At 30.9% G+C, this 21041-nt stretch overlaps 1 protein-coding gene across 8 annotated transcripts in view; it reads right to left on the bottom strand.

Moving 5' to 3' along the window:
• The window catches only part of LOC143228778 (uncharacterized), a 364507-nt gene that overhangs the window by 57448 nt on the left and 286018 nt on the right, over window positions 1-21041 (bottom strand). For 2 of the 8 annotated variants that reach the window (XR_013015453.1, XR_013015452.1), the window contains exons 1-3: window positions 4907-5619; window positions 4337-4468; window positions 2641-2843 (exon numbers count right to left, since the gene is read on the bottom strand). The exons of 1 other annotated variant lie outside the window; for it this stretch is intronic. The gene's annotated coding sequence lies outside the window, so the exon portion shown is untranslated. Of the gene's footprint in view, window positions 1-2640; window positions 2844-4336; window positions 4469-4906; window positions 5620-21041 lie in introns of those variants that run through there. 5 more of the 8 variants (XM_076460126.1, XM_076460127.1, XM_076460132.1 and 2 more) reach the window with 5 other exon arrangements.

Below are 21041 nucleotides of genomic sequence, written 5' to 3'. Positions count from 1 at the left end.
GCAAAATGCAAATTTTTCTGAAACTTGTACTTTCAAAATATATTCTTATTAGTGCTAAAGACTTAGCAAACTGTTTTATTTGATATAACAAGGTCTGTTACGACATTTTTTATTTTTGTTTGTTTGTTTTTGAATTTCGCTCAAAGTTACTCGAGGGCTGTCTGCGCTAGCCGTCCCTAATTTAGCAATGTAAGACTAGAGGGAAGGCATCACCACCCACCGCCAACTCTTGAGCTACTCTTTTACCAACAAATAGTGCGATTGATCGAACATTATAACGCCCCCGCGACTAAAAGGGCGAGCATGTTTGGTGCGACGGGGATTAGAACCTGCGACCCTCAGATCACGATTCGAGCTCCCTAGCCACATGGACATATCAGGCCTACTCTTTCAAACGTAAGGAGAGCTTACCATACAGCGGTGGTGTTCAGAAATAGACGACCTGGAAGTCCACTAATATATTCTTTAGTGCTATTCGTACGACAGGCCTTGGACGATTCAAACGTTTTGTAAAAGTGAAATAAATAAATGCAAGTGCATCAGAGAATTCGATCAGCATCGTTTCTGTTACAACTTATACGGAAGAAGCAATATTAACTTGTATTATAACTATCGAGTTTAAGTACAATCGGCTGTGTGGCATAGTGTACTTAATATTTGTTGCAATGACATTAACTGTTTGTTTGTTTAGTATCAAATATCTACAACGGGCTATGTGTCTTTTGTGTACATCGTGGAATCGAACCCTGAGTTTTGATGTTGTAGTGATATTGCTTACAATTGTAATTTAACATTTTTACACGATTCAGTACGTTGTATTAAAATAATTTTGAATTGGCAAACCAGTAGGTCGCTTGACAATTACAGCCACTATCAAGTCACAGTGGAACGGCTTGTATAAAAAGTATATTTTGACATTGTTTCCCGTTTTTATGGTAGCCTCATGCTGCCCTATTGCTTTAGGGGAAGATATATAACAGTCCCTTCTGACACAAAATATTCATACACTTAGATCATAAAGATGTCTTCAGATTAAAGATTCAGAATTTCCAGCACGGATATTTCTTTCGTTCTTACTGCCACTTGGGCCCGGCACGGCCAGGTAGGTTAAGGCGTTCGATTCGTAATCGGAGGGTCGCGAGTTCGAATCCCCGTCGCACCAAACATGCTCGCCTTTTCAGCCGTGGGGGCGTTATATAGTGACGGTCAATCCCACTATTCGTTGGTAAAAGAGTAAACTAATAGTTGGCGGTGCGTGGTGATGACTACCTGCGTTCCCTCTAGTCTTACACTGCTAAACTAGGGATTGCTAGCGCAGATAGCCCTCGTGTAGGTTTGCGCGAAATTCAAAACAAACAAAACAAACAAAACAAACCATTTCTTGTGAAGTAAAAAAAGTGAAACAGGTAAAAATGTGTAATTAACCAACATTAATAACAATTTAGATGTACAAATGAACCTCGTTTTTTTTTGGTTATAATTAAAAATGTGGTGTAGGTTGACCATCCAAAGATCATAACTTTATTATTATAACAACGTTACTTGTTAACAATTACCTAAGGAACACAGTTTAAACGATTTTGTACAGGGTAGCCCAAAACCCTAAAGATTACAAGAACATCTAAAGAATTAATGTATCTTTAACAGCGATCTCTAGTTACAAAGGAGCACAGTTACCACAGACCAATGTGAGATAAGCTGGTTCTCAGACACATTCAATAACATCAGAAAACATAAGATTTAAACAAATCTCAAATAATAAATACGTCTTTGTTGTACAAAGACGACTGTACAACAGGTAGTTGGTAACTGTTCAACTAATTTTCATCTGTTTTCAAGATAATTTTTAAAACAGTAATTAGTTCATCACATATCCCCGGTAGATGGCATTTCTTCAGTAGAGCTTTATTGCTAATTCTTACGAAATTATGTAGCGTAGTGAGTTCGATACGAGATTATAGTGACACTCCCTTCAGTGGTAGATTTTATGGTTATTGCTTTTGAGATTATATAAAGCTTTCAGTTCTCTACAAAGTTAATTTTTATCAAGCAGGTGGCAGCACTGTCTATGTAGGGATAGTCTGGGTATTTCATCTAACTGGTATTTTAAATATCTCTTCAATAGGTCATCATAATTTTACAACACTATACAGCGTTTCCTTTTATAACAATATTTATGTGATGACTAAGTCAGAAGTTCTAGAAATGTCTCTAAATAGCAAAAAGTCTGAATTTCTTGTTCATCTTTTCTCTGCTTTCTCATTACACGATAACTAAAAAACCAAAACAGTGGTGACAAACAGTTTAACTTAGGTAACGTAGTTTCAAACAGTGTATCTACTTTTATAAGTGTTGTTAATAAGTTATATTAATTTGTGAAATAATGGAACTCGTGTTAACCCTCGAAGTAGGCTTTCTTACAGAAACTTGATGTTCCTATAAAAAAGCCTAATTACAGGGTGAAACATGAATTACCAGCTAATAACAGAAAACAATAACTATTGTAGTCGGAACTTCGTTATATTTAGAATTTGGTTATAAATACAGCTTTTCAACATCTATTAAAACACTGCATTAAAAATACGTAAGCAGACAAAAAAAAAACTTTTCATAAAGGAAATAAATATAGGAATGACTTACACGAGTCCTACAAAAACAATGAAACAATACGGTAGTAATGGTGTCTCCATCATCCTTAAACAATGTTGTTCTTGGACTCTGTTTTTGAAGGACTAATACGAGAGTCTCCCGCTATTACAGCGGTAAGTCTACGGATTTATAACGCTAAAATTAGGGGCTCGATTTTCCTCGCTGGGCTCATCAGATAGCCCGATGTGGCTTTGCTATTACAAAAACACACACACTTATTAATATTAGCCCATTCTTGCATTATTTTATCATTTGAAAAGTTTATATATATATATGTATCCCTTCTAAGCATTATATTATGTCGTTTTAAAATTCACCCCCAAAAATATTCTATATTATTCCTTCTGTAGTGTTTTAAATGTATCGCTGAGAATAGATATATTACTTAAACACTGAACAGTCGAAGCTCATGAAATTACCTTCGGATCTGGTGTTTTATTTCTAGTTTAAACCACCTTTTTGTGGTTTTAGTGTTTCTTATTTTGTAATCACTAAATTAGTTTTCACCACAGAGATTTTAATCAATTTTCGAAACCGCTTTCTTCGAGTGTTCGAAAATAGTAGATGACAACGGAAATGACGTCATGTTACCCTGATAAACGGATACCGTAGAGTCACGTGGTAATTATGACGTCACGTTTATAAAAGTACGGAGTTACTATGAAATTAATTGGTGTGTCTTAGCATTTATAATTCAAATGCTTATAAACAGGGAACGTTGATATTTGATAGATGAACTACTGAGACGACCGGAGGCGATTCTACTATCAAAAGTATTTCTGTCCAGGTGGCGTTATAATAAACTTTTGTACTAAAGACTGTATATAAACAATATTATTATAACGTGCAGGACATGGTCTGCCTCCTGTTAAACCTACTATTATATATATATAATTGAGCGCAAGATATATCGTACCCTAGTGATACAGCGGTATGTCTGCGGACTTACAACACTAAAATTCGTATTTCTATACCCGTGGTGGGCAGAGCACAAATAACCCATCGTGTAGCTTTGTGCCCATTTATAAACAAACAAGAAAACGTAAGTTATATGGCAGTTACATCTGTATCATGATGATTATATATTACCTATTGTTATTTTTATAGAAGTTTTGTTTTATCGTGTTTAAGTTTCTGAACATTTCATATTATCATTAGTCTCTATAGCCATCCATATGTGTTTGTAACATTTGACAGTTATACAGGACTAAGTAGTTTTAGACACTGTACATCTCAAGTTCAGAGTGTGTTTTATTTCTCACTATTTTTACTATTACGTTATCGTGGTTGGTTCAGTTATTATTTTGTATTTTTATAAACGTTTTTTTTTTATTGTGCTGTCCTAAAGTTCCTGAGACTGACTCATGAGGTTCAAACTGTAACATCTATTACAATAATGCTAAATTTTTGTTTGTCCTGAATATGCGCACACAATTTAACGTGAGGTCGTAAAATAACATTATACACTCATTTGTTGACTGTTTGTTTTGAATTTCGCGCAAAGCTACACGAGGGCTATCTGCGCTCATTTGTTGACAGTATTAAGTATGATAAAGCTTAAGACTTAACTAAAACAAAAAAAAAACAAAACGTAAACGCTGAACAAGTTTAAATTATATATTTATAAAATGCAGGGCGTGCTTAATAAAGGCTTAACTAATGTTAGGCCTAAGGCAAGTAAACTTACAAATTTCAGTGTCTGTGATTAGAGGTGTTTTGTATTATCCTGAAGATCGACATCCTGGTCACAGATGTGACGCGTTTTTTGACATCATATAGTAGGAGTGGCTTAATGAGTTTTCTTTTGTCAAGAGACCTGCTAGGGATAACATGACCACAATTTCCATGTAAATTTATTTCTACGACAATAAGTCAAGACAAGAGTTAGTGTTCGTGTGTTCCCTAAGTAAGGTATATTATATTGTATATTAATTGTTATTTTTGTTATCTGTATTGATTATATCAGTTAGCACATCGAATATTATCACATTTCATGTTGATTTATTGTTTTTATCATAACGATAGTTTTGTATTGTGCGCTTAAAATATATTTATTAGAACTAACCTAAATCTCCCAGTCTGTCAAACGTTGTAAGATATTGTTGGGATTATGCCGAAAATATCGTTAACTACAAAGATAACTAAACTATGAAACAATGCGTTACAATATTTAAATGTAAGCTTAAGAAAAGTATATTTAATGAATTATACTTTTGACCAAGTTGATTTTCAGTTTCTCTATCACTGAATATCTTACCTTTTACTTTAATCAGATATTGTTAATAGAATACCCCTGGTAAAACCTTGTCACAGCCATTGTCGTAAACTTGAAGCGACGTTAACTTAATACCGACACGAAAGTTGAACACCACTTGTCTTCTTTTATCAATTATTTAGGCGGAGTATACCGATTTGATTGAAGACGAAAGGTGGAAAAAAAACTTTCGAAATGTCGCCCCCTATAATTATGTTTCTAAAACAGACATTTGCTGTCCATTTAACTAAATTCCAACATGTTACGTTTCCTACACTGAAGTTTGAATGGAACAGTCTTCCTACAAGGTGGAGCTTTCAACACATTGCTGGAACAAAGTTTCAGGAATCCAACAATCAGCGGAAATATTCCACACACGTGACCGGAACGGTCGCCCTGTTAGTTGTTAGCTAGGATGCCAACTGAAGTCATTAATTTACCAAGATATATTCACAACCGAGACAGTCCTAAAATATATCATACGACACCAATGAAAGTTCGCTCGTCTGTCACTTTTTGTCTTTTAACGTTATGTTATGTCTGGTTATAATTATTTTTTGTACTGAAGCAGCCAACCTTCTCTTTTATTACTCCACCTACAAAATATAACGACTCATCTTCGATTATTGGACGACGAAACAAATCAAATAATTATATGATAGTCTTGTGCATAAAAGATTTAGAGAAAAAAATGTCTACCAATATTTCAAAAAGGAACATATAAACATATACATATTTATTTTCACAGCAAGAATGCAATAAGTCCTAGTTCTATAGATAACGTAATCAGCTTTAAATTCCAAAAAAAAAGAATTTAAGTCCAAAAATAAAGAACACTCAATATGAACTTGTATAGATGAAGAACACGTTTTATCAAAAGGCTACATGGGTCTAGATTACCATTATTTAAAAATAAACCAAAACCAAATTAATTAGAGGACAGGAAGTACAGTGTGGTATAGGATTACACGAACAAAGACAAACTCGCAGCACCAGAATACAGTTATTACCAGAAATAGACACATCACATCGATGCATTTGTACGGTTTAGTTATTGTCAGAGAACAAAGTGATTGTACATGGTTTTGAAAATAGATTATTTAAAAGAGCCGTTTTTTATATAAAATTAATTAAATATCCCTCGAAGGCAAAATTTTTTTTTAAGTTTAAATAATGGCCCGGATTTTCTTTTTCAATGAATTATATAAACCCTTAAACAAGTCTTATTAACTTAAAATCTCATTAAGAAACGAAGTAAGTTGAAACCCAAACAACTTCCCAGGAATTAGATTTCTGTATAATTAACATACATGGGAAGATATTATTCCACGTGCATGGTGAATAAGGTGAAATGTTTTGTATGCTTAGTTCTAAACTCGGTTTATTGTAACCAATAAAACCTGAATTACATCGCAGTAATTTCGAAGTCGTTCAGGTTAGAATAAAACAGAAAATACACGAAACTTTATTGGAATTCGGTTTGTTCCAAGCTTTCGGTGACTTTTAAGTCACGAGACACGCGCTTACTTTGGAGCTGAATGTCTTATTTGTTCTTATAAACGGTATTCCCATTTTTAAAAACAAACAAACAAAACATTTAAACTCTATTGTTCGGCCAGATTTTTGTAACTTCTTCATATTAAACAATAAACAGGAAAGTTCAAGAAACCTCAGTATCACTTACAATGATATCGGTGGCGAACATTATAAACATTTGTTATGTTACATTAGGTGTTGTTATTTTTGAATTAAGCACAAAGCTACACAATGGGCTATCTGTGCTCTGCCCACCACGGGTATCGAACCCCGATTTCTAGCTGTACGAGTCCGCAGGCATACCACTGTGCCACTAGGGTACTGTTAGATTAGACCAGTGATGATTTCCATACGGCTAAACTAGGAACTAAAGTTTGGACTGTTTTATCACACATACAGTTGTGACCATTTTAACAGTAATGTTAGACTGGACCAGTGATGACGAAAATACAGCCTGACCAAAAAGAAGAGACTGTTGTGTTTGGACACACGTGTGTTGATTCAGTTGTAACACATTTCGAACATTGGATCCACTGGTTATTTAAATACAGAAATGGTTCCCTGTGGTTTTGTAGCTCTTTCTACTTTATAGAAGGTTTCCATTCAGTCAATTTTGTGTGTTTTTTTCTGAAAGCAAAGCCACGTCGGGCTATCTGCTGAGCCCACAGAGGGGAATCGAATCCTTGATTTTAACGTTGTGAATCCGCAGACTTACCGCTGTACTAGCAGGAGGGTCAATTTTGGAGAGATGCAGTAGCAAGTTTTATTAGTTCTTTTTCAAGTGTAAAACTACATAATCAAACTACATAATCGTCTATTTGCGGACAGCGAAACAATATTTTTAGACTAATAACCCTAAAACTTATAACCGAGTAACCGGGGAAGGTTACAGAGCAGTGAACTAGATTTTAACACAAGATCTAATTGCATATAAAAACGATGTTGTTCTACAAGTATCATTCCTTTAAGTCTGATTATCGTATAACTGATTCTTACAGAGTTTAATATGATTCACTTGACTCTAACCTATGTTTCTAATTAATTCTTACAGAGTTTGATATGATTCACTTGACTCTAACCTATGTTTCTAATTAATTCTTACAGAGTTTGATATGATTCACTTGACACTAACCTATGTTTCTAATTAATTCTTACAGAGTTTGATATGATTCACTTGACTCTAACCTATGTTTCTAATTAATTCTTACAGAGTTTGATATGATTCACTTGACTCTAACCTATGTTTCTAATTAATTCTTACAGAGTTTGATATGATTCACTTGACACTAACCTATGTTTCTAATTAATTCTTACAGAGTTTGATATGATTCACTTGACACTAACCTATGTTTCTAATTAATTCTTACAGAGTTTGATATGATTCACTTGACACTAACCTATGTTTCTAATTAATTCTTACAGAGTTTGATATGATTCACTTGACTCTAACATATGTTTCTAATTAATTCTTACAGAGTTTGATATGATTCACTTGACTCTAACCTATGTTTCTAATTAATTCTTACAGAGTTTGATATGATTCACTTGACACTAACCTATGTTTCTAATTAATTCTTACAGAGTTTGATATGATTCACTTGACACTAACCTATGTTTCTAATTAATTCTTACAGAGTTTGATATGATTCACTTGACACTAACCTATGTTTCTAATTAATTCTTACAGAGTTTGATATGATTCACTTGACACTAACCTATGTTTCTAATTAATTCTCACAGAGTTTGATATGATTCACTTGACACTAAACTATGTTTCTAATTGATTCTTACAGAGTTTGGTATGATTGACTTGACAATGACCTATTTTTCTAATTAATTCTTACAGAGTTTGATATGATTCACTTGACACTAACCTATGTTTCTAATTAATTCTTACAGAGTTTGATATGATTCACTTGACTCTAACCTATGTTTCTAATTGATTCTTACAGAGTTTGATATGATTCACTTGACTCTAACCTATGTTTCTAATTAATTCTTACAGAGTTTGATATGATTCACTTGACACTAACGTATGTTTCTAATTGATTCTTACAGAGTTTGATATGATTCACTTGACACTAACCTATGTTTCTATTTAATTCTTACAGAGTTTGATATGATTCACTTGACACTAACCTATGTTTCTAATTAATTCTTACAGAGTTTGATATGATTCACTTGACACTAACGTATGTTTCTAATTGATTCTTACAGAGTTTGATATGATTCACTTGACACTAACCTATGTTTCTATTTAATTCTTACAGAGTTTGATATGATTCACTTGACACTAACCTATGTTTCTAATTAATTCTTACAGAGTTTGATATGATTCACTTGACACTAACCTATGTTTCTAATTAATTCTTACAGAGTTTGATATGATTGACTTGACTCTAACCTATGTTTCTAATTAATTCTTACAGAGTTTGATATGATTCACTTGACTCTAACCTATGTTTCTAATTAATTCTTACAGAGTTTGATATGATTCACTTGACACTAACGTATGTTTCTAATTGATTCTTACAGAGTTTGATATGATTCACTTGACACTAACCTATGTTTCTATTTAATTCTTACAGAGTTTGATATGATTCACTTGACTCTAACCTATGTTTCTAATTAATTCTTACAGAGTTTGATATGATTCACTTGACTCTAACCTATGTTTCTAATTAATTCTTACAGAGTTTGATATGATTCACTTGACTCTAACCTATGTTTCTAATTAATTCTTACAGAGTTTGATATGATTCACTTGACACTAACCTATGTTTCTAATTAATTCTTACAGAGTTTGATATGATTCACTTGACACTAACCTATGTTTCTAATTAATTCTTACAGAGTTTGATATGATTCACTTGACACTAACCTATGTTTCTAATTAATTCTTACAGAGTTTGATATGATTCACTTGACTCTAACCTATGTTTCTAATTAATTCTTACAGAGTTTGATATGATTCACTTGACACTAACCTATGTTTCTAATTAATTCTTACAGAGTTTGATATGATTCACTTGACACTAACCTATGTTTCTAATTAATTCTTACAGAGTTTGATATGATTCACTTGACACTAACCTATGTTTCTAATTAATTCTTACAGAGTTTGATATGATTCACTTGACACTAACCTATGTTTCTAATTAATTCTTACAGAGTTTGATATGATTCACTTGACACTAACCTATGTTTCTAATTAATTCTTACAGAGTTTGATATGATTCACTTGACACTAACCTATGTTTCTAATTGATTCTTACAGAGTTTGATATGATTGACTTGACACTAACCTATGTTTCTAATTAATTCTTACAGAGTTTGATATGATTCACTTGACACTAACCTATGTTTCTAATTAATTCTTACAGAGTTTGATATGATTCACTTGACACTAACCTATGTTTCTAATTGATTCTTACAGAGTTTGATATGATTCACTTGACACTAACCTATGTTTCTAATTAATTCTTACAGAGTTTGATATGATTCACTTGACACTAACCTATGTTTCTAATTGATTCTTACAGAGTTTGATATGATTCACTTGACACTAACCTATGTTTCTAATTAATTCTTACAGAGTTTGATATGATTCACTTGACACTAACCTATGTTTCTAATTAATTCTTACAGAGTTTGATATGATTCACTTGACACTAACGTATGTTTCTAATTGATTCTTACAGAGTTTGATATGATTCACTTGACACTAACCTATGTTTCTATTTAATTCTTACAGAGTTTGATATGATTCACTTGACACTAACCTATGTTTCTAATTAATTCTTACAGAGTTTGATATGATTCACTTGACACTAACCTATGTTTCTAATTAATTCTTACAGAGTTTGATATGATTGCCTTGACACTAACCTATGTTTCTAATTGATTCTTACAGAGTTTGGTATGATTGATTTGACACTAACGTATGTTTCTAATTAATTCTTACAGAGTTTGATATGATTCACTTGACACTAACCTATGTTTCTAATTAATTCTTACAGAGTTTGATATGATTCACTTGACACTAACCTATGTTTCTAATTAATTCTTACAGAGTTTGATATGATTCACTTGACACTAACCTATGTTTCTAATTAATTCTTACAGAGTTTGATATGATTGCCTTGACGCTAACCTATGTTTCTAATTGATTCTTACAGAGTTTGATATGATTGATTTGACACTAACCTATGTTTCTAATTAATTCTTACAGAGTTTGATATGATTCACTTGACACTAACCTATGTTTCTAATTAATTCTTACAGAGTTTGATATGATTGCCTTGACACTAACCTATGTTTCTAATTAATTCTTACAGAGTTTGATATGATTCACTTGACACTAACCTATGTTTCTAATTAATTCTTACAGAGTTTGATATGATTCACTTGACACTAACCTATGTTTCTAATTAATTCTTACAGAGTTTGATATGATTCACTTGACACTAACCTATGTTTCTAATTAATTCTTACAGAGTTTGATATGATTCACTTGACACTAACCTATGTTTCTAATTGATTCTTACAGAGTTTGATATGATTCACTTGACACTAACCTATGTTTCTAATTAATTCTTACAGAGTTTGATATGATTCACTTGACACTAACCTATGTTTCTAATTAATTCTTACAGAGTTTGATATGATTCACTTGACACTAACCTATGTTTCTAATTGATTCTTACAGAGTTTGATATGATTCACTTGACACTAACCTATGTTTCTAATTAATTCTTACAGAGTTTGATATGATTCACTTGACACTAACCTATGTTTCTAATTAATTCTTACAGAGTTTGATATGATTCACTTGACACTAACCTATGTTTCTAATTAATTCTTACAGAGTTTGATATGATTGCCTTGACACTAACCTATGTTTCTAATTGATTCTTACAGAGTTTGATATGATTGATTTGACACTAACCTATGTTTCTAATTAATTCTTACAGAGTTTGATATGATTGCCTTGACACTAACCTATGTTTCTAATTAATTCTTACAGAGTTTGATATGATTCACTTGACACTAACCTATGTTTCTAATTAATTCTTACAGAGTTTGATATGATTGCCTTGACACTAACCTATGTTTCTAATTGATTCTTACAGAGTTTGATATGATTGACTTGACACTAACCTATGTTTCTAATTAATTCTTACAGAGTTTGATATGATTCACTTGACACTAACCTATGTTTCTAATTAATTCTTACAGAGTTTGATATGATTGCCTTGACACTAACCTATGTTTCTAATTGATTCTTACAGAGTTTGATATGATTGATTTGACACTAACCTATGTTTCTAATTAATTCTTACAGAGTTTGATATGATTGCCTTGACACTAACCTATGTTTCTAATTAATTCTTACAGAGTTTGATATGATTCACTTGACACTAACCTATGTTTCTAATTAATTCTTACAGAGTTTGATATGATTCACTTGACACTAACCTTTGTTTCTAATTGATTCTTACAGAGTTTGATATGATTCATTTGACACTAACCTATGTTTCTAATTAATTCTTACAGAGTTTGATATGATTCACTTGACACTAACCTATGTTTCTAATTAATTCTTACAGAGTTTGATATGATTCACTTGACACTAACCTATGTTTCTAATTAATTCTTACAGAGTTTGATATGATTCACTTGACACTAACCTATGTTTCTAATTAATTCTTACAGAGTTTGATATGATTCACTTGACACTAACCTATGTTTCTAATTAATTCTTACAGAGTTTGATATGATTCACTTGACACTAAACTATGTTTGTAATTGATTCTTACAGAGTTTGGTATGATTGACTTGACAATGACCTATGTTTCTAATTAATTCTTACAGAGTTTGATATGATTCACTTGACACTAACCTATGTTTCTAATTAATTCTTACAGAGTTTGATATGATTCACTTGACACTAAACTATGTTTCTAATTAATTCTTACAGAGTTTGATATGATTCACTTGACACTAACCTATGTTTCTAATTAATTCTTACAGAGTTTGGTATGATTGACTTGACACTAAACTATGTTTCTAATTGATTCTTACAGAGTTTGATATGATTCACTTGACACTAAACCTATGTTTCTAATTGATTCTTACAGAGTTTGATATGATTGACTTGACACTAAACTATGTTTCTAATTGATTCTTACAGAGTTTGATATGATTCACTTGACACTAACCTATGTTTCTAATTAATTCTTACAGAGTTTGATATGATTGCCTTGACACTAACCTATGTTTCTAATTAATTCTTACAGAGTTTGATATGATTCACTTGACACTAACCTATGTTTCTAATTAATTCTTACAGAGTTTGATATGATTCACTTGACACTAACCTATGTTTCTAATTAATTCTTACAGAGTTTGATATGATTCACTTGACACTAAACTATGTTTCTAATTAATTCTTACAGAGTTTGATATGATTCACTTGACACTAACCTATGTTTCTAATTAATTCTTACAGAGTTTGATATGATTCACTTGACACTAACCTATGTTTCTAATTAATTCTTACAGAGTTTGATATGATTCACTTGACACTAAACTATGTTTCTAATTGATTCTTACAGAGTTTGATATGATTGACTTGACACTAACCTATGTTTCTAATTAATTCTTACAGAGTTTGATATGATTCACTTGACACTAACCTATGTTTCTATTTAATTCTGACAGAGTTTGATATGATTCACTTGACACTAACCTATGTTTCTAATTAATTCTTACAGAGTTTGATATGATTCACTTGACACTAACCTATGTTTCTAATTAATTCTTACAGAGTTTGATATGATTGCCTTGACACTAACCTATGTTTCTAATTGATTCTTACAGAGTTTGATATGATTGATTTGACACTAACGTATGTTTCTAATTAATTCTTACAGAGTTTGATATGATTGCCTTGACACTAACCTATGTTTCTAATTAATTCTTACAGAGTTTGATATGATTCACTTGACACTAACCTATGTTTCTAATTAATTCTTACAGAGTTTGATATGATTCACTTGACACTAACCTATGTTTCTAATTAATTCTTACAGAGTTTGATATGATTGCCTTGACACTAACCTATGTTTCTAATTGATTCTTACAGAGTTTGATATGATTGATTTGACACTAACCTATGTTTCTAATTAATTCTTACAGAGTTTGATATGATTCACTTGACACTAACCTATGTTTCTAATTAATTCTTACAGAGTTTGATATGATTGCCTTGACGCTAACCTATGTTTCTAATTGATTCTTACAGAGTTTGGTATGATTGATTTGACACTAACGTATGTTTCTAATTAATTCTTACAGAGTTTGATATGATTTCCTTGACACTAACCTATGTTTCTAATTAATTCTTACAGAGTTTGATATGATTCACTTGACACTAACCTATGTTTCTAATTAATTCTTACAGAGTTTGATATGATTCACTTGACACTAACCTTTGTTTCTAATTGATTCTTACAGAGTTTGATATGATTCATTTGACACTAACCTATGTTTCTAATTAATTCTTACAGAGTTTGATATGATTCACTTGACGCTAACCTATGTTTCTAATTGATTCTTACAGAGTTTGATATGATTCACTTGACACTAACCTATGTTTCTAATTAATTCTTACAGAGTTTGATATGATTGCCTTGACGCTAACCTATGTTTCTAATTGATTCTTACAGAGTTTGGTATGATTGATTTGACACTAACGTATGTTTCTAATTAATTCTTACAGAGTTTGATATGATTCACTTGACACTAACCTATGTTTCTAATTAATTCTTACAGAGTTTGATATGATTCACTTGACACTAACCTATGTTTCTAATTAATTCTTACAGAGTTTGATATGATTGCCTTGACGCTAACCTATGTTTCTAATTGATTCTTACAGAGTTTGGTATGATTGATTTGACACTAACGTATGTTTCTAATTAATTCTTACAGAGTTTGATATGATTCACTTGACACTAACCTATGTTTCTAATTAATTCTTACAGAGTTTGATATGATTGCCTTGACGCTAACCTATGTTTCTAATTGATTCTTACAGAGTTTGATATGATTCACTTGACACTAACCTATGTTTCTAATTGATTCTTACAGAGTTTGATATGATTCACTTGACACTAACCTATGTTTCTAATTAATTCTTACAGAGTTTGATATGATTCACTTGACACTAACCTATGTTTCTAATTAATTCTTACAGAGTTTGATATGATTCACTTGACACTAACCTATGTTTCTAATTGATTCTTACAGAGTTTGATATGATTCACTTGACACTAACCTATGTTTCTAATTAATTCTTACAGAGTTTGATATGATTCACTTGACACTAACCTATGTTTCTAATTAATTCTTACAGAGTTTGATATGATTCACTTGACACTAACCTATGTTTCTAATTAATTCTTACAGAGTTTGATATGATTGCCTTGACACTAACCTATGTTTCTAATTGATTCTTACAGAGTTTGGTATGATTGATTTGACACTAACCTATGTTTCTAATTAATTCTTACAGAGTTTGATATGATTGCCTTGACACTAACCTATGTTTCTAATTAATTCTTACAGAGTTTGATATGATTCACTTGACACTAACCTATGTTTCTAATTAATTCTTACAGAGTTTGATATGATTCACTTGACACTAACCTATGTTTCTAATTAATTCTTACAGAGTTTGATATGATTGCCTTGACACTAACCTATGTTTCTAATTGATTCTTACAGAGTTTGATATGATTGATTTGACACTAACCTATGTTTCTAATTAATTCTTACAGAGTTTGATATGATTCACTTGACACTAACCTATGTTTCTAATTAATTCTTACAGAGTTTGATATGATTGCCTTGACGCTAACCTATGTTTCTAATTGATTCTTACAGAGTTTGGTATGATTGATTTGACACTAACGTATGTTTCTAATTAATTCTTACAGAGTTTGATATGATTGCCTTGACACTAACCTATGTTTCTAATTAATTCTTACAGAGTTTGATATGATTCACTTGACACTAACCTATGTTTCTAATTAATTCTTACAGAGTTTGATATGATTCACTTGACACTAACCTTTGTTTCTAATTGATTCTTACAGAGTTTGATATGATTCATTTGACACTAACCTATGTTTCTAATTAATTCTTACAGAGTTTGATATGATTCACTTGACACTAACCTATGTTTCTAATTAATTCTTACAGAGTTTGATATGATTGCCTTGACGCTAACCTATGTTTCTAATTGATTCTTACAGAGTTTGATATGATTGATTTGACACTAACGTATGTTTCTAATTAATTCTTACAGAGTTTGATATGATTGCCTTGACACTAACCTATGTTTCTAATTAATTCTTACAGAGTTTGATATGATTCACTTGACACTAACCTATGTTTCTAATTAATTCTTACAGAGTTTGATATGATTCACTTGACACTAACCTATGTTTCTAATTGATTCTTACAGAGTTTGATATGATTCACTTGACACTAACCTATGTTTCTAATTAATTCTTACAGAGTTTGATATGATTCACTTGACACTAACCTATGTTTCTAATTAATTCTTACAGAGTTTGATATGATTGCCTTGACGCTAACCTATGTTTCTAATTGATTCTTACAGAGTTTGATATGATTGATTTGACACTAACCTATGTTTCTAATTAATTCTTACAGAGTTTGATATGATTCACTTGACACTAACCTATGTTTCTAATTAATTCTTACAGAGTTTGATATGATTGCCTTGACGCTAACCTATGTTTCTAATTGATTCTTACAGAGTTTGATATGATTGATTTGACACTAACGTATGTTTCTAATTAATTCTTACAGAGTTTGATATGATTGCCTTGACACTAACCTATGTTTCTAATTAATTCTTACAGAGTTTGATATGATTCACTTGACACTAACCTATGTTTCTAATTAATTCTTACAGAGTTTGATATGATTCACTTGACACTAACCTATGTTTCTAATTGATTCTTACAGAGTTTGATATGATTCACTTGACACTAACCTATGTTTCTAATTAATTCTTACAGAGTTTGATATGATTCACTTGACACTAACCTATGTTTCTAATTAATTCTTACAGAGTTTGATATGATTGCCTTGACACTAACCTATGTTTCTAATTGATTCTTACAGAGTTTGATATGATTGATTTGACACTAACCTATGTTTCTAATTAATTCTTACAGAGTTTGATATGATTGCCTTGACACTAACCTATGTTTCTAATTAATTCTTACAGAGTTTGATATGATTCACTTGACACTAACCTATGTTTCTAATTAATTCTTACAGAGTTTGATATGATTCACTTGACACTAACCTATGTTTCTAATTGATTCTTAGAGAGTTTGATATGATTCACTTGACACTAACCTATGTTTCTAATTAATTCTTACAGAGTTTGATATGATTCACTTGACACTAACCTATGTTTCTAATTAATTCTTACAGAGTTTGATATGATTGCCTTGACGCTAACCTATGTTTCTAATTGATTCTTACAGAGTTTGATATGATTGATTTGACACTAACCTATGTTTCTAATTAATTCTTACAGAGTTTGATATGATTGCCTTGACACTAACCTATGTTTCTAATTGATTCTTACAGAGTTTGATATGATTGATTTGACACTAACCTATGTTTCTAATTAATTCTTACAAAGTTTGATATGATTGCCTTGACACTAACCTATGTTTCTAATTAATTCTTACAGAGTTTGATATGATTCACTTGACACTAACCTATGTTTCTAATTAATTCTTACAGAGTTTGATATGATTGCCTTGACACTAACCTATGTTTCTAATTGATTCTTACAGAGTTTGATATGATTTATTTGACACTAACGTATGTTTCTAATTAATTCTTACAGAGTTTGATATGATTGCCTTGACACTAACCTATGTTTCTAATTAATTCTTACAGAGTTTGATATGATTCACTTGACACTAACCTATGTTTCTAATTAATTCTTACAGAGTTTGATATGATTCACTTGACACTAACCTATGTTTCTAATTAATTCTTACAGAGTTTGATATGATTCACTTGGCACTAAACTATGTTTCTAATTAATTCTTACAGAGTTTGATATGATTCACTTGACACTAACCTATGTTTCTAATTAATTCTTACAGAGTTTGATATGATTCACTTGACACTAAACTATGTTTGTAATTGATTCTTACAGAGTTTGGTATGATTGACTTGACACTAACCTATGTTTCTAATTAATTCTTACAGAGTTTGATATGATTCACTTGACACTAACCTATGTTTCTAATTAATTCTTACAGAGTTTGATATGATTCACTTGACACTAAACTATGTTTCTAATTAATTCTTACAGAGTTTGATATGATTCACTTGACACTAACCTATGTTTCTAATTAATTCTTACAGAGTTTGGTATGATTGACTTGACACTAAACTATGTTTCTAATTGATTCTTACAGAGTTTGATATGATTCACTTGACACTAAACTATGTTTCTAATTGATTCTTACAGAGTTTGGTATGATTGACTTGACACTAAACTATGTTTCTAATTGATTCTTACAGAGTTTGATATGATTCACTTGACACTAACCTATGTTTCTAATTAATTCTTACAGAGTTTGATATGATTGCCTTGACACTAACCTATGTTTCTAATTAATTCTTACAGAGTTTGATATGATTCACTTGACACTAACCTATGTTTCTAATTAATTCTTACAGAGTTTGATATGATTCACTTGACACTAACCTATGTTTCTAATTAATTCTTACAGAGTTTGATATGATTCACTTGACACTAAACTATGTTTCTAATTAATTCTTACAGAGTTTGATATGATTCACTTGACACTAACCTATGTTTCTAATTAATTCTTACAGAGTTTGATATGATTCACTTGACACTAACCTATGTTTCTAATTAATTCTTACAGAGTTTGATATGATTCACTTGACACTAAACTATGTTTCTAATTGATTCTTACAGAGTTTGGTATGATTGACTTGACAATGACCTATGTTTCTAATTAATTCTTACAGAGTTTGATATGATTCACTTGACACTAACCTATGTTTCTATTTAATTCTTACAGAGTTTGATATGATTCACTTGACACTAACCTATGTTTCTAATTAATTCTTACAGAGTTTGATATGATTCACTTGACACTAACCTATGTTTCTAATTAATTCTTACAGAGTTTGATATGATTGCCTTGACGCTAACCTATGTTTCTAATTGATTCTTACAGAGTTTGATATGATTGATTTGACACTAACCTATGTTTCTAATTAATTCTTACAGAGTTTGATATGATTGCCTTGACACTAACCTATGTTTCTAATTAATTCTTACAGAGTTTGATATGATTCACTTGACACTAACCTATGTTTCTAATTAATTCTTACAGAGTTTGATATGATTCACTTGACACTAACCTATGTTTCTAATTAATTCTTACAGAGTTTGATATGATTGCCTTGACACTAACCTATGTTTCTAATTGATTCTTACAGAGTTTGATATGATTGATTTGACACTAACCTATGTTTCTAATTAATTCTTACAGAGTTTGATATGATTCACTTGACACTAACCTATGTTTCTAATTAATTCTTACAGAGTTTGATATGATTGCCTTGACACTAACCTATGTTTCTAATTGATTCTTACAGAGTTTGATATGATTGATTTGACACTAACGTATGTTTCTAATTAATTCTTACAGAGTTTGATATGATTGCCTTGACACTAACCTATGTTTCTAATTAATTCTTACAGAGTTTGATATGATTCACTTGACACTAACCTATGTTTCTAATTAATTCTTACAGAGTTTGATATGATTCACTTGACACTAACCTATGTTTCTAATTAATTCTTACAGAGTTTGATATGATTCACTTGACACTAACCTATGTTTCTAATTAATTCTTACAGAGTTTGATATGATTCACTTGACACTAACCTATGTTTCTAATTGATTCTTACAGAGTTTGGTATGATTGACTTGACACTAACCTATGTTTCTAATTAATTCTTACAGAGTTTGATATGATTCACTTGACACTAACCTATGTTTCTAATTAATTCTTACAGAGTTTGATATGATTCACTTGACACTAACCTATGTTTCTAATTAATTCTTACAGAGTTTGATATGATTCACTTGACACTAACCTATGTTTCTAATTAATTCTTACAGAGTTTGATATGATTCACTTGACACTAACCTATGTTTCTAATTAATTCTTACAGAGTTTGATATGATTCACTTGACACTAACCTATGTTTCTAATTGATTCTTACAGAGTTTGGTATGATTCACTTGGCACTAAACTATGTTTCTAATTAATTCTTACAGAGTTTGATATGATTCACTTGACACTAACCTATGTTTCTAATTAATTCTTACAGAGTTTGATATGATTCACTTGACACTAACCTATGTTTCTAATTAATTCTTACAGAGTTTGATATGATTGCCTTGACACTAACCTATGTTTCTAATTGATTCTTACAGAGTTTGATATGATTGATTTGACACTAACCTATGTTTCTAATTAATTCTTACAGAGTTTGATATGATTGCCTTGACACTAACCTATGTTTCTAATTAATTCTTACAGAGTTTGATATGATTCACTTGACACTAACCTATGTTTCTAATTAATTCTTACAGAGTTTGATATGATTCACTTGACACTAACCTATGTTTCTAATTAATTCTTACAGAGTTTGATATGATTCACTTGACACTAACCTATGTTTCTAATTAATTCTTACAGAGTTTGATATGATTCACTTGACACTAACCTATGTTTCTAATTAATTCTTACAGAGTTTGATATGATTCACTTGACACTAACCTATGTTTCTAATTGATTCTTACAGAGTTTGATATGATTGACTTGACACTAACCTATGTTTCTAATTAATTCTTACAGAGTTTGATATGATTCACTTGACACTAACCTATGTTTCTAATTAATTCTTACAGAGTTTGATATGATTCACTTGACACTAACCTATGTTTCTAATTAATTCTTACAGAGTTTGATATGATTCACTTGACACTAACCTATGTTTCTAATTAATTCTTACAGAGTTTGATATGATTCACTTGACACTAACCTATGTTTCTAATTAATTCTTACAGAGTTTGATATGATTCACTTGACACTAACCTATGTTTCTAATTAATTCTTACAGAGTTTGATATGATTGACTTGACACTAACCTATGTTTCTAATTGATTCTTACAGAGTTTGATATGATTCATTTGACACTAACCTATGTTTCTAATTGATTCTTACAGAGTTTGATATGATTGACTTGACACTAAACTATGTTTCTAATTAATTCTTACAGAGTTTGATATGATTCACTTGACACTAACCTATGTTTCTAATTAATTCTTACAGAGTTTGATATGATTGCCTTGACACTAACCTATGTTTCTAATTAATTCTTACAGAGTTTGATATGATTCACTTGACACTAACCTATGTT

The sequence above is a fragment of the Tachypleus tridentatus genome, chromosome 10 (assembly GCF_004210375.1).
Source record: "Tachypleus tridentatus isolate NWPU-2018 chromosome 10, ASM421037v1, whole genome shotgun sequence".
Taxonomy (NCBI): Eukaryota; Metazoa; Arthropoda; class Merostomata; order Xiphosura; family Limulidae; genus Tachypleus; species Tachypleus tridentatus.
Note: the sequence above shows the minus strand (reverse complement) of the source record. Positions and strands in the feature narration are given on the sequence as shown.